The sequence below is a fragment of the Lissotriton helveticus genome, chromosome 4_2, assembly GCF_964261635.1.
Source record: "Lissotriton helveticus chromosome 4_2, aLisHel1.1, whole genome shotgun sequence".
Lineage (NCBI taxonomy): Eukaryota > Metazoa > Chordata > Amphibia > Caudata > Salamandridae > Lissotriton > Lissotriton helveticus.
Window position 1 is genome coordinate 16,091,797 of NC_136064.1, and position 18,439 is coordinate 16,110,235.

Here is an 18,439-nt window from a genome sequence, read left to right on the forward strand (position 1 = left end):
GCAGCGGACGGAAACCAGGACCCACCAGCCATCCTAATGTGCCGGTGGGTCTTTGGGGGGTCCGCAGCGGATTTTCCGCATCCTCCGGGCCGGCGGTGGCTTCCGCCGGCCCAGAGGATGCGGAAAATCCGCTATCCTAATAAGCCCCTATGTGTGTACCAAACCTCATATACTTTGAACTATTTACCATGCAGGATAATATTTGAGGGCATGTCCAGAATAGTGATTGAAGTCACTTGAACACTACTCTAGAAGTGAACCCAAATGTTATCCCATATTTTGAATCAGTGTAGTGAAGGGTAATTCTCAGAGCAAGATAAAAGCTCTGCAGGAGGGCCAGTCCAATTAATACCTGGGCATTAATATTTTGCAAATATGTGCCATGTTGCACAATAGGGACCTTATTGTCTGGTGTATTTACAACATTATTTATTTCCATTTGTTGTAAAAGCACCCTGGGGAAATTCAGGAAATTGTTTAGGTATTAAAGTTCATTAGCAAAGCTGTGCCAAAATTAATAAAGGGGGCAAATGTAGAAGGGAAAAGAGAATAGATGGCTGTACGATGAGTTAAACTCTAAAAATAAAAATAATAATACGAGTTCTTCTTTGCAGACATCGCAAATTTAATTTCAACAGACCTGGTTAGTTGAAGAGTAAATTGATGACTTCTACCCATTTCTTAGAAATGCAGTTGAGTTTATTGGTGTCTAGATCAAGCTTTCCTTTTGAATGAAACCACAAGCTAACCACACAATTCAATCAACTACAGCTACTCTGCTCACCCCAAATACCTAAAAATTGTTTCTGACACCGGTTAATTTCTGCCTGTTGGTCCAAACTCAAGTCATTTCCCTTACTGAGTAGGCAAATCATTTTTATTCAGAGTAACAACATTAGTGCTTTTACTACTTATTGTGACCCCACACTGTACAAAATGTCAAACACATGAGGCCTTGAGTCACATGTGAGCCAAGGATCCTTTTGAAGTCAAGAGATATAGCTGACTATGGACAGGAACCTATATCATTGACTGATTTTGCATTTCTTGGAAGGTGATTTTGACAGGTTTCACGCTTGTTTTATTTCCGTCTGAGCATCTCTTTATTAATAGATAGTGGAATACTTACTATAAGCCCTGAGGAAGTTCCTTGGTTTTATACCATTGGAATGAAACATGTTGGCAAGAAGTTTTCTACTTTGGCATGAAAAGACAAAGAAGACCTTAAGTCTGACCGTGGACACCCTCATTTTGAGAATTGAATAACATAATTGATTTGTGGATCATGGTAGCAGTTTGCTAATGGACAATGTAGATCAAATATAAACTGCTATGTATAATCTTCAGAGCCATTCACATCTTATATTTTGAATAACTGTGATCGAACAAGCCAAAATATCTGAACAGTGAAACAAAAAAAGAAGCAAATAACTCACAAGACTAGATTTTAAAAAAACTCAAAAGCTTACAATCAGGGGCAGCCATCTAACTTTGATTAGATGTCAAGATGTGCTTTATCTTTACATAAACATGAAAACCTATTCAAACATTCAAGCCCATTAGACCTATATCTCTGTTGTTTTGTCTCTTTCCATGTGTAAGCCATCTTCTTGCTCCATCACTCTCTGTGAAATCAGTATCATGTCTCTGCAGCCAACTATGGACCAGCCTGGATTGTCCCCTCTAACATACCTCTTCTCCTATCCACATTTAGAAGGTACGTTATTATATATGTTCTTTGTAAGAGGAAATCCTATTTTTTAATGTTGTGCTCACTAACAAGTAGTTCATACACCATATAAAACTGTAAATAAACACAGTTCGGTAATTTATAGAGTGGTGTGACCTATATTGTCTCCTCACTGGAAGCTCTTTGATGTTCTGGATAATTTTCAGATGCAAAGAGCCAATCACAGCCACCCTTCTTGATCTCAGGCGCTAAACGATAGCTTTGCATCTTTCCTTGCCACAAAAAAGAAAGTTCTGTATGTGGATGTATGATAAAAATTAGCGGAAGTTCTTCCTGCACAACAGACCCAATCACATACCACAAACCATCACCCCATAGGTATAAGCCATTACAATCAAGTCAATTACTTACCCTAGTAAAGGGTATGCATGTCAAACATTTGCACAATGTAAACACTTGGACACACTAATACATCAGCTGTCCACCTAGTACATTACAAGCTGCAGCTTCTCGTGCACCAGACCTAGGAATGTGCCTGACATTGACTTTACCACAAAGAGTAGACCAGTTTGGCTTGTATGAATGCTAAAACATGTTGAAGGTACAACTCATGTGCTCCAATGTCTACTGCATTACTAAGTTGGTACTAAAATCGGTGGAAGGGAAGGGAACACTCTCTTTCTCTGTCTGTCTCCCTACACCTCTCTTACCTCTTTCTTGTTTCTTCTTCCTTTTCCAATACATCCACATGGTCGATTGGAATATATAAATATTGCAAACATTTTAATGTGTATGTCAATGTGCTGCAGGATATCTGACTTTTAATATGGCAATTTTTGACACCAAAACCTTTTGTGTTCCTCACTTTCTTTGCATGGGTTTGTTAACAATTCTTTTCTGAATTTAAGTTTATTTTTGGGATATTCCCAAGCAGAATGTATGGAAATTCTGTGAAATTTGTCAGTGGGAATCTGTCTTAAAAATGAATTGGAAACACACCTGAAATAACGTATTTCAGTGTATTCGGTGTTACACTGCTCTATGTAAGAGGGCAAGTGTCAGCTTCAGAATGATGAAATGACATCCCACTTCTTGGCCTGCACTGTACACGTCACCAGCGCTAGATTAACAGAACTTGTTATACTGATTTACAAATAATGTTGAATAATGTTTTTATATATTTTACCATATAACCATTATACTTCGCTGGTGTGAATTCAATTCAAGTGTGCTTTTTCATTTAAAATGAGCTCTTTCATAGATATATATTAGTGAAAAATACAAATATATGACTAAAGTATCTTCATCTAAAGTTTTCTAATTGTTGTGTAATGAATATGTGGTGTGATGTACATACATGTATACAGCAAAAGCAAAATAAAGATGGCATTTTTTTAGCTTATGTGTACGGAGAAAAGAATATATTAAAACCATATTGTAAATATGCTGTAGTCTCTGAGTCAATTTTATTGTTATAAGTTAATAGAAATCATCACAATATTACCAAATGCTACATATTTTAAAAGGGAAGCTATTAAAATTCAATAATTTGTGTGTTATTGCCAGTTTTCAGAGAAATTTTCATTTCCACTTCAATTATTGATTTCATAGAATAATATTTGACAATCAACAAATTAAAATATAAAATCATACTGTAGTAGACAATTATTTATGTTTGTGTTGCATTAAAATTGTCGCTTAATTATAAGAGTAATAATACAAATCTGGGCCAGGGAAGCTTCTTGACACTGAAGATAGGTAAGGAGCTGTTAACTTTAGAGTACCTCAATGGTTAGCTTGAAATGAATGTGTTGGAATGTTGCTAGGTTAAATCAAGCTAGAAAGTGCTGTCTAATGTGGGAGGAGCTAATTGTCTATAAACCACACATATTGGGTATAACTGAAACCCATCTGGCATATAAGGATCGGCAAGTTTTTAAACAAATAGGGTATGACAGCATTATTTTTTCATCACAAACAATTTCCATACAGGAGGGTGGCTATAATGAAGGCCAGAAACTTGATAGTTAGAACCGGACAACAGACATCAGAATTTGCAGACAGCAGGGGAAGGTGGGCTATTGCCCGGCTAGCAATAAATGGCCAGAAATATACAATCTGTGTGCTCTATGGTCCCAATATCGAAGATCCAATGGTCTTTGATTACTTAAGCATAGAACTGCTGGACTGGCCTGGAGATCTGATTGTCATGCAGCATTTTAACTGTGTAATGAAGCACAATATTAATTCTACTAACCGCCAAGCAACTACTCGTATGACTAGAACCCAAGCTTCAATCATGAAACTAATGAGGCTGCATGGCTAGAGGATGCATGGAGAACAGTATTCCCTGTTACACCGGGGTACACTTATTATTTCTCTCCCCATAGGTAGTATTCGCAAATCTAAATGATACTTGTAAAAGTGTAGATGCTAGAGGGGGCTAAAATTGAAATATATTCTACAGTTACCTCTGACTATAATGTTATCATACTGACTATGCAGACTCTGCCAGAAGGGGGTGGGTGGGAAGGCGGCATCCATTTACAATTCCTCGCCATCTCCTCGCTGATATGGACTACAAGGGCTATTTAAAAACTTTACTGATAGATTTCATATGAATTAATAAAGGCACCTCTACAGCTGCCACTGTGTGGGACTGTATGAAAGCATACATTAGGAGGTTAACACTTTGGTTTATCTTTAAACAAAGGAAACGTGGCAAGTCAAACTGGTCCAATATTGGTAGGACTGTTTGAATTTAGAAATACAGCATGCACAGGCAATTCTTTCCAGAGACCCTTTGGAACAGTCCATATATCTGAGGTTAAATGATAGGTTGCAAATGCTTAATCAAGGGGGATAACTGGGAAGGTGGCTGCTAGCTATCAGAAACACAAAGCATTTCAGTATGAATATGATGAGAGAGTTGGCCGTCTCCTGGCACACCAGATATCTAATAAAACTGTCAGCTGCGTTATAAAGTGTATTCTGGGGGATAATGAGGGTGATCATACTCACCCGCAAAAGATAGCTGAGAAATGTATCTCCTTTTATCAAAGGGTGTATAACAAACTGGATAATGTTGATCAACAGATTTTGGATACTTACCTCTGGGATAGTGGGATGCCGCGACTGGACCCCCAACAGATTCTTGGGCTGCAAGGGGACATTGGGTTGGGGAGATCGAAGCAGCTATTAGCACCTTATCATCAGAGTTTGCATCATTCCTCAAAGACTGCCATTAGACCAAAGGGCTAGATCAATTGATTCGAATTTTGTGCCAAGTTTTAATAGTGTGATATCTTCTTGCCATGCTTAGTTGTGTTAGCCCAAATTTGAGATGGACTTGCGCGGGTGAACTGTTTTTGGGAAACCCAAAAACATGTTTATAGCTATTTGTTTGGAGTTTATTCAGGATTTGCGCGTCTTTGGGGGGCATAATCACACTCGTCTAGGCCAGCGTTGGTAGCAATTTTGCAGTAATGATTGTTAACAGGGGCTAAAAGGAAGGCCCATTGGGTTTCTTGGCAAGAGCACAAAAGGCGTGAGTTAACGCATTGCTTTTTTCTCACCATATACTAGTTGTGTGTCTGGAAGTTAAATTTCTTATCAAATTGCTAGCCTTAGTACTTGTAATTGTTAACCTCTTCTAAGTTTGGATTTCCTAGTTTGATTTTAAGAGGGATGCTCGGTCTATCCCATATTGACATTGTTTTTGTATTAGTTGCATTAATTAATAATTTATTGATCTTAGCAAATACTGAAAGTACTTCGATTGATCTTTGGAGACCCACCTTCGTATGATTCAGCAGTACAATTACATCAGCATATGAGAGGTGTGTCATGGTCAATGCTCCCAATCTCGGAGGGTGAGAATTTACCTGGTCGAGCTGGGGCGATAGATCAGCCATGAAAAGGTAAAACAGGTGCAGGTCAAGAACACACCCTTGCTTGAGACCAATGGCTGTAGGTATTTGCCTGGACAGTCTTGTTACGTCTGCCACCTTGATTTGAATCCATGTATCAGTGTATTATAACTCAATAGCTCTAAGGCTGTGTTCTTAAAGGCCGCACCGCATTACTTTTCCCCCCAATAGGGCTCTGTCGACTCGATCAAAAGCTGCTTTTAGGTCTATAAAACAGAGAAGCAGTTTTTTCTTCCAGGATTACATTTTGCAGCAACTGTTGTTACTACTAGTATGTTGACAGTGACACCATAACCTTTCCTGAACCTTGTCTGGTGGAGTGGGATCAAGTTATTGGTGTTAGACCAATTGGGTACATCTTCCAGGACTAGCGAGGCATAGTATTTGGCTTCTTAACCGGTAAGCACAATTAGCCTGTAATTCACTGGATTTGCTTGATCCCCCCACTCAAAATTGGGTTTATTATCGATCCCCTCCAATTCTTTGGGGTTATTCGCATGGACTCCACGTCTTTCAACAGTGCCATTATCGGGCTGGCCCAGTATTTAGGATCTTGCTTGAATATAGATTGTGGAATGTCATTAGGGCCTGGCGTCCTGTCGCTTCTACCAGCCACAATAACTTTTACCACTCTTGACGGTATGCACTGTGAGTATGCCGGAGAGTTGGACTACTGCTCCATGGCGACATTACCGGGTTTTTAACACTGTCTGATTCGACTACTTTACAATTTTCATGCACTAAGGAGCACTCTCGACTGGCAAAGGTCTTCATCAAGTAAGCCACCCAGTCTTTTTCTGTGACACATGAGGGGTTTATAACTCTTCTTTCCCTGCCAATGTCTTAAATTGTTATCCAGAATGCTCTGGTATTTGATCGTTTACAGTTGAACAAGAGCTTAGCCTAGAAATCTTCGGACTTTCGTCTCCTCTCTTGCCAGAGTTTTCCCATGCAATCATTGCTGTACCAGGATTCCTGACCTTCCTAATTTCCCTTCTCAGGTCTTTTCTTAGATCCAGGGATTTTTTCATCAATGCCCCCGGCCGTTGGGATATTTGGCCTGCTCTGGATGGTAATGCTGAAGCATGCATTAGCAGTTGTGTCGTAAAACATATCTAGGCATTTATTGGAGTGGCAGATGAGGCTATAGTATCCTACATTGTCACTTGCGCCTTGGCGGCAAAATTTGGTAGTGAATGATGCAACCACATTAATTGTATCAACGTTGTTGTTTCCCTTCCCCCGATTACTGCGAGTGCCAAAGGATGTCTATCAGGATTTAGGCTGATCTCCAGATGTTTATATGAATGATCACTATCTGCCGAGCATTTGATTTTGTACTTTCTCAGCTGTTGTAATAGCTGTGAGGAGAGAATCGTATGATCAATTATTGACCTGATGTTGGTTCATAATGTGTGAAATTTTGAGGATTATTGTTTCTGTTCTGCCATTAATTACCCTCAGGACCCAGTGTTCCAGTGCTGTGACCAATTCTTTCCCGATTCGGTTAGGTAATTTTTGGGGATGGTTGAAATGTGGATGAACTGCCCAAATGTCATTTTCGGATGCCAAATGCCCATCCTCAATCGGTGTATACATTAGATGCGTATGGAAGTTGCCTGTTATCATTATTTCCCAAGTGGAAGTCTTGAATCTTACTTCGGCTATCTAATGTAGTAAGTTCCTAAATAGAAAGATTTTTTCTGTGCATTTGGATGAGCGTAGATATTAAACAAAATTACTCGTGTTTTTTTTTTTTTTTTTTTTTTTAGTTCAGTAAGATTTTATTGAATTTTGACAGTGGAGAAAACACAGAAATACATACAAAACACTGATAAAGTAATTCATTAAATTACATGCAAGCGAGTGAGAATAATCAAAAATAAGCAGTCACAAATAATTACATCGCAGAGTATTATCGTCAATCAAAGGAAAACTAAATATACGGGAGGGAAGGAAGGAAGGGGAGGGAAGAAGGGAAAAGGGGAATATATAGTTCATAGCATAAGAAATTACTTGTGTTTTCTAATGGTCATGGTGGAGGCTAAGCTTAAATATCAGGTTATAGTTGAAAGTTGCTTCGATTCAACCTTTAATGCATTTAATATGTAGACTGATGGACCCCCTTTAGGCCATCCAAACTGATTTTTTTTTATTTGCGTCCACTTGGTGAAGAGTGTTGCCAGCTAGTTGCAGCGGGCAGGACAGCCCGGTCTCTTGCAAGGCTATAATTTCATATTTGCCCCAGGTGGTTTGCAATACCTTATCTGTAAGTTTAAGCTCTGCTCCTGAGGTGTTCTAGGAGAGGATACTAAAGGTGTTTTCATTCAGTTTGTTTATCACTTGGTTTGCCGGTCATTGCATATTTGTTGCATTTAAGGTTCATGCCAGCCAGTGCCATTGGTTTTCATCTATTGCTAGTTCGTTTGATTTGATGTTGTTACCTTTTGGGCCACGAGCATTCTATAAAATCAAATATACCGGGGAGGTACCAGTGTGGATGCTTTGCCTTTGAGCCAAGGTTAGCAAGGGAGATGGATAGCACTGTTTTGTGGGCTTAGAAAGATGTATACCTCACAATTCAAATTGTTTATTTACACTGTTTATTAGAATGACTTTCTCCTCCGAATTCCACAACGTTAAGGTTTATTTTACGAGTGGCAGGAATCTAGCTGATATTAAATCAGTTGATTTGATGTGGCATAATGTAGCTGTTGGACTTGGCCCTTTTGGCAGGGTCATCCCTGAAATTTTTGCCTTCCTCCTTTATTTTGTCTGACCTGTTTTTGTTGGTTTTATGACTCTGGGCACTTTACCACTGCTGATCAGTGCTAAAGTGCATATGCTCTCCCTTTTGTAAATTGATGTATGAATTAGTGATTCCATGATTGGCTGATTTGGTTTACTGGTCAGACCCTAGTACAGTGCACTGAGTGTGCCCAGGGCTTGTAAACCAAATGCTGCTAGTGGGCTTGCAGCACTGGTGGTGCCACCCACAGAAGCAGCCAGTAAATGTGTGTCTCAGGTCTGCCATTGCAGGGCCTGTGTGCCTTCTGGTACTGCCATGCTGACTAGGCAAGTGCACCCACTTTCCAGTCCCTAAACCTTCCCTTTTCTTCATATCAGACACCCTATGGTATGCCCAAGGGCAGGGTGCATTGTAAGTATAAGGTAGGACATGCCCTGGTGTGTTTAGCATGTCCTAATTGTGAATGACATCTATTTTCGTTTTTCACTATTGATTGCAAGGCTACCTGTTCTCCATAGGCCAGAATGGGAAGTTAGATTATTACATTTTATAATCCTAACTGACTCAGGGAACATGGTATAAATTCGAGTTTAGTTGGCCTGAACTCAGAATGATTAAATACATCATTTAATGAAGTTGGTTTACTATTAATATTCTGTGTTTGAAAATACCTCTTTTATAAAGCAGGTATTTTCTTGTCTAAACCATCCAAGCCTGCCTCTGCTAGGTTGTGTATTCCTTGTCTGGAGTTTGAGTGACAGGGCTGTGGGTCCCAAGAGACAGAATGAGTCAGCCCAGTGGTGAATAGAGAGATCTGCATCTAGATAGGAGGGAGGATTTGCACCTGGGACCTGAATAGGACTGTGCCTGCCCCCCACAGTGCTGGCTCCATCCCTGTGGTGCATCTGATGTCTCTGCCCTGCACTGTGAAAGGAGAGAAGGAATCATGTCAACAGAGTGCTCCAGTGCTGTGCCTTTCCTCCACAATACTGGCTCCACCTCCTGTGGGGTGTCTGATGTTTCTGCCCTGCACTGTGAAAGGAAAGAAGGAGTCATGGAAACAGAGTGCTCCAGAACTGGTTTGGACTGGGCAAAGGCCCCTCTGCCTTCAGAGGACAAAGGATTTTGGGGTATAAATATTTGGGACCCTGCTCCCAAGAAATTAGATCACTTTTGGACTACAAGAAGAAACCTTTGCTGAGGAGAGGAACCTGACGAAACTGAGGAAAGACTATCCCTAAGCTGAAGTGCTGCTTGGGGGATGACCTGCAGTGGTTGTCTGACTGCCAAAGAAAGGAGAAAGAACTTTGTGCGCTTTATTTTCAACTTGTGAAGGATCTCCAAGGGCTTGGAACAGAGCTTGCCTCCTGCTGAAGTCTCAGGGACAACAGACTTCAAACCCCAACTTCCCAGAGTTCTTTGGAAGTGCCTGCTGCTGTTTTGGGCCTTCTGAGGGACTGCGTGTCTCAAAGAGCTGGAAGTGAGACTCAAGAGGAAGAAGTGTGACGCCGTTGCAGCGCCTGCCGTCGCAAATCCGAAGGAGAGTGTCGCCACTGTAGATGACGCATTGCACTGCATCAAGAGAAGCATCTCGCAATGAAGAGGAAGCGTGTCGCCGTCGCATCTTGGATGTTGCCGCTGTAGTTGTCGCACTGCACCGCATCGAGAGAAGTGTCTCGCAAAGAGGAAGAAGCGTGTCGCCATCGCTGCTGCTGCCGTCGCATCATGGATCCCGCCGCTGTAGCTGTCGCACTGCACCGCATCAAGAAAATCTCCTCGCATCCACGGAGAAGCGTGCCGCCCTCGGAGCTGCTCACGTCGCATCTTGGATGTCGCCGCAGTAGCTGTCACATTGCGCGGAAGCGTCTCGCAAACGTCGGAGAAGAGTGCCGTAGCCAAGGCTGTTGCCGTCGCATCGCTGAACAAGGGTGTCGCTGCTGCAGTTGACGCATCGAACCGAGACTTCTCACATCATCGGAGAAGCATGCCGCATCTGGAAGATCTTCACGTCTTTATTTCTTTGCACCGGAACTTTGTCGCATTTCCATCGCTGCAACACTTTTGTTGTGGAAGCGTCACACATCGTAAGGTACATTGACTTAAAGTGTCGCATCTTAAGAACTGTACTGAACTAAGCTAAAACTACCATTTTAAGTAAAGTATTGTGGATTTTTGTCGTTTGTGGTCTTGTGTTAAGTCTATATAAAGAATACTTATTTTTAATATACAACTGTGTGGTGTCCATCTGTATTGTTATCACTGGATTACTGTATGTGGTCACAAATGCTTTACACACTGCCTCTGAGATAAGCCTGTCAGCTCGTGCCAAGCTACCAAGGGGGTAAGCAGGGGTTATTTTAGGAGTGTACCCCCTTACCCTGACTAGAGGCATGGGTCCCTATTTGTCACAAGTACCTACCATTGCCAACTAGAGACCCCCACATCTAACAGTAGCTATCTATGTGAACAGCCTTGTTTAATATCTCCTTGTGACTCCTATTGAGGTGTTACCATGATTTGCCAGGAGTCACTATTAGTATCGGGGAAGAGGTCTGAGCTCTGAGGGATTTTGGGATGATTCCCAATTGGGATTTCATAACTGCGTTGTAGAATTTATTCTCTCTGTTTTATAAGTATTAGCTTTTACCATTTCTCTGTTGCTTACGTGGAGGTACCTGTCATGATGTTCGTAATATTGCTTATCAGAGGAGTTGCCTTCTAATAGGCGGTAAGCAACCAAAATGATCCTATCTGCCTGTGCTGTTGTTAATGCGCGCTCATGTCCTTTTGTTCTGCAGTTGTTTGAAAGGACCATTGTTACTCTTAAGACAGTTGCTGAGTTACTGCTTATAGACATGACCCTGTACGAATTATTCCTTCTTGTGTTTCTGGAGGATGTTACATTTGTCAGTAAGCTGGATTTTATGTGACCTGTCTACACTGATTTGCTCAATTTCTTCCACTGTGCATTGCTTGTCAGAGGTTGTTTGCTCTGATTGCAATGTATCCGATGGTTCTGAGATAATCTCTGGTTTGTATTGTGGCTCAAGTGCCGTGACCGTGGAGATGATTGGTAGAGACGGATCTTGCATGTTCTGACCATGCATGTCAGTTTTTATTTTCTGGGTCTTCTGCACAGTACCTGGTCTGTCAGCAAATAGTGGCAACTTTTCCGATAGATCCATGGAGGGTAGTTTTGAAACTTGTCCTTCAGGTGACACAGTAACTGTAGCTTTTATGGGTGCCTTTGGGATGATTATTGCTGGCGGGATTGAAGTTTCTCTTTGACAGTGAACATAGGGTATAGGGGGCATATTATCAAGGACCGGTGTTAAAATTATTGCCGTTTTATCGGCGATAATGGGCTTGATAATACACCCTTGTTAATTCCCATGGAAGCCCATGTTAACCTCTTCCATGCTCATGACGAGCTGAGCTCGTCATGAGCCACGGCGCTCTGGTGCTCATGACGAGCTCAGCTAGTCATGAGCCGTGGAACGCTCGCATGCGGGGATAATTCCCCTGCTGTGCTCAGCGTTCCACGGCAGGTAATGCACCTGTGACGAGCTGAGCTCGTCATGAGCACAGGAGCGCCGTGCCTCATGACGAGCTCAGCTCGCCATGAGCATGCGGGCGCCGTGCGCGCCCCCTCTCCCCCCAGCACAGCGGGAAAATAACCCCCGCAGCGAAGGGGTTAACACCAGAACATGGGCTTCTATGGGAATTAACAAGGGCGTATTATCAAGCCCATTATCGCCGTTTTATCGGCAGTTTCCTGACGATAAAACAGCGATAATTTTAACACCGGCCCTTGATAATATGCCCCTAGGTTTTTTCTGTAATCGCGTTTTTGCAATGGACGATTGGCGTTCCTTCTCGTCTTCCTAGCATGTTTCTTTTGCCATTTAGTTTGTGCTCGAATTTAAAATCATCAACTTCCATAGTTGTGGTAGGAGGACTGGAATTAAAGAATTAATTGAGAATGCTTGATACGGTCGGGGAGATTGGCTCAGGATCTCTATTGACAGCAAAGCAAATGCTTCTTCATTGTTAGACTGATTAATGATTTTGATTTCCAGGGCTTTTATAAGATCAGCGTTTTCCATTATTTTTGCAGACCCAGGATAATTACAGAGCCATCTCCCATGTTTAAGCAATAGGTTTTGATCTGGTTTAGGACACTTTTTGTTGTTGATTATAGATAATTTGATCCTTTGGACATAGCCTATGTCTGTACAATATTATAAGCTGGATGTTCAGTAAATAGTTGGGGAAGTTGTTGATCTAATTCAGTTGCCACAGTATGGCTTTTTGAGGTCTGAACCTGCACCTGGATCATGGCAATTATGTTGTTTCTTTGTGAGTTGCTTGTTGCTTTGATTTTGTTATGTGCGTCCTCTTTTGCATTGGATTTTTGTCGCTGGTACATACGCTTTGTAGAAGAGTCTGGTTTTTGTGGAATAAGAGGGTTATACTTTCAGTTCTGGAGAAGATAGCTGCAGCTGGATCTTTAAAAAATGTTAATTTTCCAATATTGCCTAATTTCCCAAAGAGGGTTTGAAGGGGTGATATTAAAGTATTCGCCTGGCCCGCTGCCACAGTTGACTTATTAATTGTTGCTGTTCCAGTTGAAGTCAGTTTCTTGTGGGACTTTTTATTCTGGTGGATCTGCTGAGGGGCATATGGTAGTCTGACCTGGCCTGATCTTGGGTTCCTTTTCACCAGTACGTAGTTTAGTTGACAAAGTATGAATATACTCAGTATTGACAATAAAAGTATCTTGGATGCCCAAGTACTTTGATGCTGAAGTGACTGCTGGCTAAACTATACAATTGCTGAATCAGGCAAATGCTAAAGCTCCTGGTCAGGGAAGGCGCCTACCCGGCTTGGAAATATTCGGTGTTCTGACACACACTACCTGTGCAGGGAGGGGCATGACCGTGCACTTACAACTTTACCAGTATAAGTTGGATTACCAGATGTTCTATGCTTAGCTAAAGGACAGCAGTTACTATAAACTAGGGCGCCTAGCACTTGTTGCATAATAAGTGAGCTAGTACTGTGGTAGTCAGTTGCAATATTTAGTTGTGCTCTTCCACAATGCATGGAAGATTTCCTCATGCAAGATCTGCTACACAACTGTCAGGGTGCAGGGTGGTCACCACAGAAAGAGCAAGCTACACCGGCCTAATGCCGGCCGGTTCCTCCCGACGTAGGGAACCACAGCACTAGCCTGGCTTGCTGTCCTGCTGAGGAAGAGCGTCTCATGCAACGGGTGCTCTCCAAGTCTGGTTGTTGGTGCTACCATACTAGGATGAGTGAAGTGGCTTGGCTCACCTTTGAGCCACCTTCAATCCTGCCAGCCACATTCAATCCTGCCAGGTGGATCGTCTGCTGGCCGGTGAGTGGGGTGCCAGGCAGGGAGAGTGGCTGATAGGGCTCACTTGCACCGGCTGTTAGCTCTTCTACCGCCGCACCTTACCTTACCTTGCTTCGCTACGCCCAATTCCTTGCACCGATGTCCTGAGGGATCACTGAAATAATATCGAGGGACAGAATATCGACCATCAAAAATATCATTGAGAAAATATCGACAGTCAAAATATCGAGTTTCTATCTACAAACAGGTAAGTACAAAAATATCGAGTTTAAAATATCGTTTACAAAAATATAGTTGTAAAAAATATCGTATTTACTAAAAACAGTGTTAAATTAAATTAATATTAATAATTAATTACTAAAATATACTTAAAATTACTTAAATTAACTTATAATAATTAAATAATTAATGAAAGTTAAATAAATATTTTTTTATTTCATATTTATTAAACATATATATAGTAACAAAATATAATAAAATAATACCCAAAAACTGAAAACTGACCCTGAACCCTAAAAATACCCCTTTACCCAAAAACTGAAAACTGACCCTGAACCCTAAAAATACCCCTTTACCCAAAAACTGAAAACTGACCCTGAACCCTAAAAAGACCCCTTTGCCCAAAAACTGAAAACTGACCCTGAACCCTAAAAATACCCCTTTACCCAAAAACCCAAAACTGACCCTGAACCCTAAAAATACCCCTTTACCCAAAAACCCACAACTGACCCTGAACCCTAAAAATAAAAACGATATTACTTCACTTACCTTAAAAACGATATTTTGGCTGTCTATATTCTGTCCTGTCGATATTTTGTCCAAACGATATTTTTTACTCGATATTTTGTCCAAACGATATTTTGGAGTCGATATTATGTCTGTGCAAGCCCGGACCGCTTATTAGAGGTGGATCATCCGGCTCCTCTGGAGGGCACCCCTAATAAGGATATGTTTTTAAAGTATGGACTAGTCGCCGTAGCTTATTGTAAGTTATGGCATAAATATACTAAAAAGGATCAAGAAAGTCAGTGGCCACTGATAGGATCCTTCGATGACGCAAAAATAAGCGTGCTGGAAACAGCCCTTTGTAACAATAAAACAACGCCCACTATGCTTGATAGTTTCGGCATGTGGCGCAAAGAAACAGAGCAACGAAAGAAAAGAGAAGAAGCAAGAATAGGAAAAGAGTTACGAAAGGCAGCCCACCTGACCGCTAAGAAACTAGAAGAAGAAATAAAAGAAAGAAAGGAGGCCAGACAAAAGCAGGAATCTGAGTCGGCAGGCCAATGCCCTGTTAGGACCCCCTCTACGCTCTACCCTGAGCTACCCTCCAAACAACGGGCGAACGATGAGTTACTGCTAGGTCCTCCGATCATCTACATGCCCCCCCCATATGCCCCTCCCAACCTCTAGCACAGCACCTGCCAGCTCTGAGTGCAAATGAGAATGACCTTGGAGCTGGTACCCCAGCCCTCACGGCCTCCGCACCGGCCGCATTAGTAACGACATCAGATGAGCTCGAGGCTAGCAAGCAACCACCAGCCAGACTGAATAGATTGAGCAAAGATGTGCGGGATGGAATTGACAAGATAGTAAAGACACTGGTAGAACGGAAGGAGAGAGAAGAATACACGATAGATATGCACAATTCACATGCCGGTAGCCACAGACGGCATTTCGTTTTATGGTTTAGCTACCACACCCTGAACGCATATGAGGATAGGTATCAGAATCAGGGTCCTGCTAAATTGACAGCTTTATATAGAAAAGTCAATGTTGGAGACGAGGCTGAGCACGACGTGACGGACCTCTTCATGCAAACGCTTGAGGTCTTCCGCCACCTCATGGAACAGAAACCAGAAGTTAAGATTACAGTCCCTGACACGACTGGGTCCTCATCAGAAGTAGCCAACACTATGATGCCTATCAGAGAAGCCGCCCCCTACTGGGTTCCCCCGCGAGGTCAGGGAACAAACGACGATATCAACCACGCAGATGCGAAGGGGAGGGTTGTGTACAACTGGGTTTATCAGCCATGGGATCGGCAAGATATTTTAACTTTTAGGCAAACCCTGCCCGATTTGAGAAAGAACCCGACAGCATTTTATACCGAACTAGGTACAGCCTTGGGTTCAACAATAATGACTCTAGCGGACATTGACTTGTTTTTCGGGTTATGTCTGCCGGCTGACGTGTGGAAGCAAATCCGGAAAACCGACCACACAGATCTGTTCGGACATACCTGGAATCAACTCAGTGAACTAGATAGACAGCGAGAGCCCGGAAAGAAACCTGTAAAAGACATACTGGAACTCCCGGACAAAATAGTTCAGAAACTAAAGACATTGATCCCAGAGAAGAAGGTAGACTGGTCGATAGTCACGGCTTGCCGTCAGAAACCCCAGGAAGACGTATCAGAATACTTCTCCCGATTTGCGACGGTGTTCTCCGACTACAGTGGCCAAGACATGACCACTGCAACCGGACAACACCTATTCGTGCAAAACTACGTAAAGGGTCTATCGCAAGAGGTCTCCCAAAAGTTACAGACGAGCGAGAGTAGTTGGGGGGCCTCCAAACCTGCAGCTATCCTTCAGATGGCTCAGTACTACGAACACCAAAAGAACGAGAACGATAGGGCGACAGAGAAAAAGAAAAAGGACTTGAAAGAACGAGTGATGATTGCTCAATTGCAAGGAGTGACGACAGGAAGGGAACAGTATAGAGGAAACTACCAGTCGAATGCCCCTAGAAATCCACCCCCTAGAGACCGCACACCCACACCCGGCGCTCCACGAACAGACCTCGATGAGAACCAGTGTGCATTTTGCAAAGGATTTGGCCATTGGAAGTCTCAATGTCCGGTTCCTCTGGAAATGATTAAAAATAAAGAGACGAGGGACATGACGAATGGCCCCAGGACTAGAGGGCAGGGACGAGGGCACACCTACGACACCAACAATGACAGATCTGGCAGACCGAACACGTTTGACCGTCCCCGGCAGAATCAGTGCCAACAGTCTGACTGCGACAATGCCCGCGACTTTGCATAGGACTGCCAAGGGCAAGGAAGGGATCCAGTCGAGCTCTATGTTGACCAGCAAGGTCCTTATGTCACCGCTAAGGTCCTAGGTACAAAGTCTCCATTCCTGGTAGACACTGGCGCGACACGTAGTGCGTTATCTAAACGACTGATTCCAAGGGCACCCTTGTCTGGCTCACACATAACATCAATAGGCTTTGATGGAACGCCCTCCACTAACCCCTTATCCGCACCGGTTTCCTTCGACTTAGACAGTAACCCCACTGACACGACGTTTTTGCTTTCCTCCAACACCCCCAATGCCATTATGGGACTTGACTTACTGAAGCATTTCCGAGCTACTATCATGTGTTCACAGGACGGAGTTCGAGTCATTCTGTACGATAACCCGACTCTGCTCAGACCTCGTCCCGCACGACACATGTTCTCCATCTCTGACGCTGACGCGTCCTTACTTGACTCTCTACCTCTGTATCTGTGGGCTAAGACTGACGCTGACGTAGGACGAATGATGATCGACCCCGTGCGCATAACTGTTCGCCAAGATGCGATACTCCCAAAACTCCCACAGTATCGGATATCGCCCGAAGGTGAGAAGGCATTGGTAATGATAATCCAGTCCCTGGTAGAGGCAGGAATGGTAGAGGAAGTAGTCAGCAACATTTGCAACAGCCCTATCCTACCCATTGTGAAGAAGCAGGGCGAGGGAGATGAGAAAGCGTACCGCTTCATCATCGACCTTCGAGAGGTCAACAAGGTAGTTGTACCTCAGTACCCTGTAGTCTCAGATATCGCCACCATTCTGACCCTGATTCCTTCCACAGCCACCACCTTCACTGTAATAGACCTCAAGAAGGCTTTCTTCTCCATCCCCATCCACCCAGACAGCCGCTACCTTTTCGGCTTCACGTTAAAATCCCGCTCATATAGATTTTGTAGAGCTCCCCAAGGTTACACAGAAAGTCCCAGCATCTATAGCCAGGCCCTCAAGAGGCAGCTGGACGCCGTTCAGCTACCGGAGGGAGTGGTGTTGATACAATACGTCGATGACATCCTTTTGGCGGCCGACACCACTTCCACACGTCAGCCGGCAGACATAACCCGAAAAACAAGTCAATGTCCGCTAGAGTTATTATTGTTGAACCCAAGGCTGTACCTAGTTCGGTATAAAATGCTGTCGGGTTCTTTCTCAAATCAGGCAGGGTTTGCCTAAAAGTTAAAATATCTTGCCGATCCCATGGCTGATAAACCCAGTTGTACACAACCCTCCCCTTCGCATCTGCGTGGTTGATATCGTCGTTTGTTCCCTGACCTCGCGGGGGAACCCAGTAGGGGGCGGCTTCTCTGATAGGCATCATAGTGTTGGCTACTTCTGATGAGGACCCAGTCGTGTCAGGGACTGTAATCTTAACTTCTGGTTTCTGTTCCATGAGGTGGCGGAAGACCTCAAGCGTTTGCATGAAGAGGTCCGTCACGTCGTGCTCAGCCTCGTCTCCAACATTGACTTTTCTATATAAAGCTGTCAATTTAGCAGGACCCTGATTCTGATACCTATCCTCATATGCGTTCAGGGTGTGGTAGCTAAACCATAAAACGAAATGCCGTCTGTGGCTACCGGCATGTGAATTGTGCATATCTATCGTGTATT

General features: G+C 43.0%; 1 protein-coding gene across 2 annotated transcripts in view; it reads left to right on the top strand.

Annotated features, from left to right (window-relative positions):
- The window catches only part of LOC144752186 (adrenodoxin-like), a 70,307-nt gene extending 67,173 nt beyond the window's left edge, over positions 1 to 3,134 (top strand). Inside the window, exon 5 of one of the 2 annotated variants that reach the window (XM_078640123.1) lies at positions 115 to 3,134. The gene's annotated coding sequence lies outside the window, so the exon portion shown is untranslated. Of the gene's footprint in view, positions 1 to 4 lie in introns of both variants that reach the window. The other variant, XM_078640124.1, reaches the window with a different exon arrangement.
- The last annotated feature ends 15,305 nt before the right edge of the window (positions 3,135 to 18,439 follow it).